The sequence below is a fragment of the Arachis hypogaea genome, chromosome 18 (genome assembly GCF_003086295.3).
Source record: "Arachis hypogaea cultivar Tifrunner chromosome 18, arahy.Tifrunner.gnm2.J5K5, whole genome shotgun sequence".
Taxonomy (NCBI): domain Eukaryota; kingdom Viridiplantae; phylum Streptophyta; class Magnoliopsida; order Fabales; family Fabaceae; genus Arachis; species Arachis hypogaea.
This window is the reverse complement of record NC_092053.1, coordinates 49,769,451-49,778,392: the sequence shown is the minus strand read 5'-3', so window position 1 is coordinate 49,778,392 and position 8,942 is coordinate 49,769,451. Positions and strand designations below refer to the sequence as shown.

The 8,942-nt window shown below is 37.7% G+C and overlaps 1 non-coding gene across 1 annotated transcript; it reads left to right on the top strand.

The window, feature by feature from the left end:
- Positions 1-6,207: 6,207 nt before the first annotated feature.
- On the top strand, positions 6,208-6,315 carry LOC112774889 (small nucleolar RNA R71). Its single transcript, XR_003189344.1, has one exon. It is a non-coding gene; the product is annotated as a small nucleolar RNA R71 (small nucleolar RNA).
- The last annotated feature ends 2,627 nt before the right edge of the window (positions 6,316-8,942 follow it).

Sequence of the window (8,942 nt, the reverse complement as noted above, 5' to 3'; positions counted from 1 at the left end):
TTATCAACTCTTTACCCACTTATTCATACTATTTGCATGGTTTTACATTTGCCTTCCTAATTATGTGCTTTGATTGAAAACATGCTTCTTTGGCCTTAAGTTCCCTATGTTTAAATCCTCTCTTATTACCATTAGATGCCTTGATGTGTGTGTTAAGTGATTTCAGAGATTACAGGGCAGGAATGGCTCAGAGAATGGAAAGGAAGCATGCAAAAGTGGAAGGAATACAAGAAGTTGGAGAAATTGCTAAGTTGTCCAGCCTGACCTCTTCGCACTCAAACGGCTATAACTTTAGCTACAGAGGTCCAAACGACGCGGTTCCAGTTGTGTTGGAAAGCTAACGTCTGGGGCTTTGATTTGATATATAATATGACATAGTTGCTCTGATGCTAGGCGACGCGAACGCGCGCTCCATGTGGACGCGTCGCAGTGACGAAAAATCAGCGTGTATGAATTCGCAACCAGCAAATTCTGGGCTGTTTCTGACCCAGTTCTCGGCCCAGAAAACACAGATTAGAGGCTATAAAGTAGGGGAATGCATTCATTCATAATAGGAAGCTTTCACATTCACAAATTTAGGAGTAGATGTAGTTTTTAGAGAGAGAGCTTCTCTCCTCTCTCTTAGGATTTAGTTTTAGGATTTAGGATTATTTCTTCTTCATCACAGGTTCAATATTCCCTTTTATTTACTTTTGCAATTTAATTTATGAATTCCTCCATGTTACAGATTACTCTTTTGAATTAATGTTATTTGAGATATTTCAGTTTAATATTGCTTTATTTTATTTATGTTGCTATTATTCCCAATCTGAAGACATTTTTATTCCAGTAGATTTACTTTTCTCCTTTTGGTCTTGGTTAAGAAATCAGTAACTCAGGAGTTATCAAACTCAAACATGATTGATAATTGTTATCTTTGTTAATTAAATTGAACTTCAATAATCCCAATCTTTTCCTAGGAAATAAATAGGATCCGAAGATCAAACCAATTAATCCCTTGACCTTCCTTTATCTTAGTAAAGGTTAACAAAGTGGAATTAAGATTCAATTCTCATCATCATTGATAAGGATAACTAGGATAGGACCTCCAATTTCTCATACCTTGCCAAAAGTTTATTTACAGTCATTTATTTATTTTACTTGCCATTTAAATTGCTTGTTCTTCATTTACTTTATTTGCTAATTAGACTATTCGCTCCTCATTCTCAAAACCCCAATTTACAATCTCCATAACCAATAATAAGAACATACTTCCTGCAGTTCCTTGAGAAGACGACCCGAGGTTTGAATACTTCGGTAATCAATTTATTTAGGGGTTTGTTACTTGTGACAACCAAAACGTTTGTAAGAAAGGTTGATTGCTTGGTTTAGTAACTATACTTACAATGAGAGTTTATTATGACCTCTAAACCATCAATCTTCCAGTTCTTCAAAATGGCGCCGTTGCCGGGAAACTGCAATCGTGTGCCTTATTATTAGTTATTGTAAATATTTTTCTTTTACTTGTTTATTTGTCTTTATCTTCCCCTTTTTATTTCTATTAGCTACTATAAATTCTCACCCCTTTCGCTTTGAGTTTGGTTCTAATGTTATTGAAAGGAATGGAAGTTATAACAGGAACATGCATCGAGGTCAGAACAATCAAAGATGGATGGAGCCAAGAGGATCTGATCAACCCTTTAGGCAAAAACACCCTCCAAGATATCATGGACAAAGACAATTCTACAATGCATACCAAGCCAATAGACATGGTGGACAACCTTGTAATTACCCACAAGCCCCACCATGTGCTTATAGACCATCCTCTCAACATAACTTCGAACCACCATACTCACAAGCTCCTTTTCACCATTCACCACCGTATGATCCTCATCTACCCCGATTCCAGTCCAATTACTCCCAAACATCACCACTTCCCCATGTACCATATTCAAATCTATAACCCCAAGAATCAGAGGTTCGCCTCAAGGAAACAGTAGATCAACTTCAAACAACCCTTCATCAACTGGAGCAAGCAGTAAGTCTATTATCTTCTAGATGTTTGAACATTCAAGGACCTCCCACAGCTCCATGTGGACAATCTAACGAAGAGCGTAGCATGAAGGAGATACTAGAAACTCCAGTGGACAAGACAGAGCATGGCTTCATCCTGGAACAAGTAGAGGAAGCTATCATTATTAAAGAAGAAGAGTTGGTTGAAGACTTAGGAGATGCTGAACTTCCATGGGAATCCAGAGTTGTGGAAAATTCTGTCAAGGACGTTACAATTGATGCTAAGGAGGACAGTACCCAACCCCCACGTAATGAACTTGCATCCGTGAGTGAATTCTCTGAGATCGAAGAATCTTCCCCAAGTGAATACGAAGGTGATACGGAGGTAGATTTCTCTCAACCTCCAGTCTATGACTTAAGTGATGAGGAAGACATAGATGGCTTTGATCAGGACATGGATACATTTGAAGAATCTTGCAAAGAAGTGGATAAATTCACAGAAGAGCACAAGGGAGTAGAACTCACAGAACCACTGAAACCACCTATCCCAAGGCCATTACCACCCAATACAAGTTTCAAGTGGGTACAATCCTTAACCTTTAACTGTGTTTTTCCACTTGAATATGGTTTGCTTGAAACAGATGACCAGCTTAGAGCTCTCTGTGGCTTTAAGAGTAAAAGGGAAATGGCTCGTACTCAGAGCTGGTGCACAAGGTTCAATAAGGTTCCACGCTTCGACTCGAAGTGTGCGGATTGGCATCATGATCAATCGGATGGATCTCGGAAAACGTTTGGTTATCCTGGTGAGAATCTAATTTCTAAACCGCCCAGATGGAAAAGTATAGATCAAGACGAAGGCGGATTTAAAAGCCAAGTTTGGGATCCTAGAATCTATTCTGACACTCGTCACCCCGGGAGCCTGAGAATCTATTTGAAGCTGCTCAGAAGCTTTACATGCCTAGTTTGGGACCCCGGAGGCTATTGGCATTCCAAGCATTGGTGGAGATTTTTGGATGAATTTAAGCACAAGCCACCATAACAGGAAGCTCATCCAATGTCCAACTTAAGGACTTTAACTAAAAGTGCTAGGTGGGAGACAACCCACCATGGTATGATCGTTCCTTTTTTTTTCAATTTTAATTTTATTCTGTTTTGTTTATTTTTTAGTTTTATTTTATTTTACTTCATTGAACCTGGAATCATGCATAGCATTCATCTTAGCATTGCATTCTACATTTTGCACAAAAAAAAGGGTGTGCGACGCGACCACATCATTCATGCGATCGCGTCAAGTTGCGAAAAACACTTCCCACGCGACCGCGTCATTCACGCGGCCGCGTGATCTGGAGATCGGCGTAAAGATCCAACGTCCAGAAAGTTAGGCTGGAATCGTGCGGCCATTGTGCGTTTCGCACAAACGGCCCACGCGATCGCGTCCCTGACGCGATCGCGTCACTTGGACAACATCAATCCCACGCGATCGCGTGAACGACGCGATCGCGTCGTATGTATTACACAACACCCCTAAAGGAGATAGAGAGTTGCGCTGAAACGACGCTGGATTCGTGCATTTAGCACAATTTCCAGCGACGCGATCCCATGCCCTAGGCGATCACGTCATTCAGCCTTTTAGCTATCCCATGCGATCGCGCCACTCACGCGATTGCGTGGATTCAAATTTATAACCCCCCCAGTCACGCGAACCCTACCATTCGCGTCCCCCCCAACCCCTCTCCTCCCTCTCTTCTTCTCCGATCACACCACCACCACCCAGCCACCATCACCAAACGACCGCCACCCCGCTGACCACCCAGACCCCGCCGCCACCCACCCCCTTCCTTTCCCCCCCCCCGCCCTCTTTCTTCTTCCTTCTCCTTCCTTCCTCAACGCCCCTGCCCTCCTCCGCGATCACCACCACCACGCCGCCGTCACCGCCCAGCGCCATCCACGCCCCCCTTCCTTCCCCTAGCCCCCCTACACCCATTACCCTTACCTTTCCCTCCCTGCCCCCGAACAGCAGCCGCCGCCGCCGCGCCATCCTCCTCCACCGCGCTAGACACCACCGCCACCATCCCCAGCCACCTCTCTGCCCCACTCTCCTTAATTCGCCTACCAGGTTCCGACGAACGCCACCCTTCTCTCCATTTGTAGTTAATTCATATTTTTTCTGTTTATGTTCATATTTAGGCTAGTTAACTATGCATGTTGTAATGGATTCTAGGTTGTTAGGTAGCCTAGGAATGTGGTTAGTGGATTTAGTCCTATTTAATTGCACTGTTCGTGTTTCTTGTTTTATCAATTTACAATTCTGCTGTTGCTGTGAAGTTAGTAATGTTCATATGCTGCTCTTCAAGTTCATGCTGCTATGCTCTTTCTTATTCGTACTATTTAATTGCAGCTTTACTTTTGATTCATATGAACTATTATGTTGCTGTTTATTTTCCGGGACAATCCAATTTTAGCCGGAATACTGCCTAAATTTCTGTAAAATGTTTCCATTCATGTCTTGGTTTTGGCATTTTCAACTGTGCTTTCCTTAGATTTAACCAAACCAATTCATGAATGCCAGGGCAAGCTTTCTCATTCTCTTTGATTTCCTGGTTCATAATATGCATTTTTGATGATTAGCTTCCAATTTTTTGCTATTTCTATATCTATCTGAATCATCATCAACCTAATTTCTTTGTTTGGTTATGAGTTACCTGTAGCCTTTAATTGTGAATGCTTGTTACTTAGAAACTTATCATTATACCACTTACATTAACCCACTTTTTACTAACTCACTAATTTTAACTTCTTAAACTCTTTTTCAATTCTAACCAACCTAACCTTTCATACTCTCTCTTCTTGGTTTTTCACTTTCTCTTTAACCTTCTAACCATGGCATACTGATAATTTTTCCTAATTAACATGCCTTCTATTACATTTTGGATTGTGAATTCTTCTTTTCAGACTTTTAACTCCTATACAATCCTTAATGCACATTTACTTAACTCATTTTCCTTATCCTATTGCTCCTTTGCCACTTTGTGTTTCTTTTGACTATTTGCCTACTTATTTTTCTGTTTTATTATATCCTGGTTTTCTGTTTTTCAGGATGTCTGCCACCCAGAGAAAGGGAAAAGCAAAGGCAACTACTGGCAAACGTAAAAGAGGAAAATCCGCTATGTCCATCATGGATATCATGCACGATGACTCCTGGCGGGAGAAAAACTTTACCCCGCAGGAGAAGGCTGACCAGCTACTCCCTGCTACTGATCCAGTAAAGTTTGCAAACCAATACTGTGAGCTGAAGTATCCGGTGTTTGCAACCTCCAGGAACCTATACCTGGAGAGGACTTTGAAGATCACAAAAGAACTCCAGCAATACACCTCTGATCAGAAACTACTCAACACACTAATCACGGCATCGAATGGAAATAAAGGTAATTAAAATAATTAATTTTAAAGCATAGGAAACATGTTTTTCACATACATCACATAATAAGGAAGGGAAAGTAAAACCATGCAATTAATATGAATAAGTGGGAGAAGGATTGAATAAATCACTCAAACTAAGCATAAAATATATCATAAAATATGGGTTTATCATTCATTCATGAAACTTAGAGTGGCCTTAGATAGATCAGAGACTATATTTGCTAAGCTAGATGGATTCTACTCAGAATGCTCTGTCTGCTGCTGAGTGGATGATGGAAAAGGCTTGCTATTGCTAAACCTGTTTCTTCCACCATTATTAAAGCCTTGTTGAGGCTTCTGTTGATCCTTCCATGAGAAATTTGGATGATTTATCCACGAGGGATTATAGGTGTTTCCATAGGGTTCACCCATGTAATTCACCTCTGTTATTGCAGGGTTCTCAGGATCATAAGCTTCTTCTTCAGAAGATGCCTCTTGAGTACTGTTGGATGCAGCTTGCAATCCATTCAGACTTTGAGAAATCATATTGACTTGCTGAGTTAATATTTTATTCTGAGCCAATATGGCATTCAGAGTATCAATTTCAAGAACTCCCTTCCTCTGAGGCGTCCCATTACTCACAGGATTTCTTTCGGAAGTGTACATGAACTGGTTATTTGCAACCATGTCAATGAGTTCCTGAGCTTCTGCAGGCATTTTCTTTAGGTGAATGGATCCACCTGCAGAATGGTCCAATGACATCTTAGATAATTCAGACAGACCATCATAGAATATATCCAGGATGGTCCATTCTGAAAGCATGTCAGAAGGACACTTTTTGGTCAGTTGCTTGTATCTCTCCCAAGCTTCATAGAGGGATTCACCATCTTTCTATCTGAAGGTTTGAATATCCACTCTAAGCTTACTAAGCTTTTGAGGAGGAAAGAACTTGGCTAAGAAAGCCGTGACCAGCTTATCCCAAGAGTTCAGGCTATCCTTAGGTTGAGAGTCCAACAATATTCTAGCTCTGTCTCTTACAACAAATGGAAAAAGCATAAGCCTGTAGACCTCGGAGTCAACCCCATTGGTCTTAACAGTATCACAGATCTGCAAGAATTCAATTAAGAACTGAAAAGGATCTTCTGATGGAAGTCCATGAAACTTGCAGTTTTGTTGCATCAGAGAAACTAATTGAGGATTTAGCTCAAAATTGTTTGCTCCAATGGCAGGGATTGAGATGCTTCTTCCATGTAAATTGGAATTTGGTGCAGTAAAGTCACCAAGCATCTTCCTTGCATTGTTATTATTTTCGGCCATGTCTCCTTCTTTTTCGAAAATTTCTGTCAGATTTTCTCCAGAGAGTTGTGCTTTAGCTTCCCTTAGCTTCCTCTTCAGAGTCCTTTCAGGTTCAGGATCAGCTTCGACAAGAATGTTCTTATCCTTGTTCCTGCTCATATGAAAAGAAGAGAACACAAAAGAAAATATGGACTCCTCTATGTCACAGTATAGAGATTCCTTATGTAAGTATAAGGAGAGAAGAATAGAAGAAGGAAAAGATAAGAATCCAAACACAGAGGGGAAGAATGGATTCGAATTCTTGAGTGAAATAGGGGTGTTAGTAGATAAATAAATAATTAGAAGGAGATGAGAGAGGGAGGAACTCGAAAATAATTGAGAAGAAAAGAAAAATATTTTTGTTTTTAATTTAAAATTAAAATTAAAATTCGAAAATTTTAAAATGAAATTAAATTAAATTAAAATTTAAAGCAATTAGTTAATTAAAAAGGAATTTTGAAAAAGAGAGAGGTGATTTTCGAAAATTAGAGAGAGAGAATTAGTTAGGTAGTTTTGAAAAAGATAAGAATTAAACAAAAAGATAAGATTAATTGAAAAAGATTTGAAAATCAATTTTGAAAAGATAAGAGGTTAGAAGAGACTTTGAAATTGATTTTGAAAAAGATGTGATTGAAACTTATTTTGAAAAAGATTTGAAAAAGAAATTTAAAAAGTTTTGATTTTTAAAATTAAAATTGATGACTTGACTAACAAGAAACTAAAAGATATGATTCTAGAATTTAAAGATTGAATTTTTCTTGATAGGAAAGTCACAAACTTGAAATTTTTGAATAAAAATATTAAATGTTAGTATTAATTACAAAAATATAAGATAAAATTAAGAAAAAGATTTTGAAAAATAAATTTTGAAAATTTCGAAATTATGAAAGAAAAAATGAAAAAGATTTGATTTTTGAAAAAGATTTGAAAAAGATAGAATTTTTAAATTGAAAATTTGACTTGGCTCATAAGAAACAACTAAATTTTAAAAAGTTTTGAAAAAGTCAACTCAAATTTTCGAAAATTTATGAGAAAATAAGGGAAAGATATTTTTTATTTTTGAATTTTTAATGAAGAAAGAGAAAAACAACCAAAAGACTCAAAACATGAAAATTATGAATCAAAACACATGATGCATGCAAGAACACCTTGAATGTCAAGATGAACACCAAGAACACTTTGAATATCAAGATGGACACCAAGAACTTATTTTTGAAAATTTTTAAGAAAAGAAAAACATGCAAGACACTAAACTTAAAAATTTTTAATGTTGAGACACTAACATATTGAAAATGCATATGAAAAACAATAAAAGACACAGACCATAAAAATGCAAAGATCAAACAAAGAAGATCATCAAGAACAACTTAAGATCATGAAGAACATATGATGAATTTTCGAAAATTTTAATGAAAAATTAAAAAGATGCAATTGACACCAAACTTAAAAATTGACACAGGACTCAAACAAGAAACATCAATTTTTTTTTTTGTTTTTATGATTTTATTAAAATTTTCTTTTTTTTTTTGTAATTTTTCAAAAATTAATTGGAAAAAGAAAAATAATGATTTCAAAATTTCTAATGAGAATTCCAGGAATCATTCAATGTTAGTCTAAAACTCTGGTCCAGGAATTAGACATGGCTTACTAGCCAGCCAAGCTTTCAGTGAAAGCTTCGGTCCAAAATACTAGACATGACCAATGGCCAGCCAAGCTTCAGCATACATAATTCAAGCATGTGAAGAGGAAGCCTCAGTCCAAAAGAATTTAGACATGGATTTACAGCCAGCCAGGCTTCAACATGTTATCTTAAAACTCTAGAATTCGTTCTTAAAAATTCTGAAACCATAGAATAATTTATTTTTTTGAAGAAATATATTTTATTTTAATTTTATTTTTTTCGAAAATAAGAAATAAAAAGAATAAAAACAAAAAGCTTAAAATTAAAATAAAATTACCTAATCTGAGCAACAAGATGAATTGTCAGTTGTCCAAACTCGAACAATCCTCGGCAACGGCGCCAAAAACTTGGTGTGGGAAATCGTGATCGTTCATTCCTTGGTAACGGCGCTGAAAACTTAATACACACGTTCATAATCTTAGTTTTTTGTCACAACTTCGCACAACTAACCAGCAAGTGCACTGGGTCGTCCAAGTAATAAACCTTACGTGAGTAAGGGTCGATCCCACAGAGATTGTCGGCTTGAAGCAAGCTA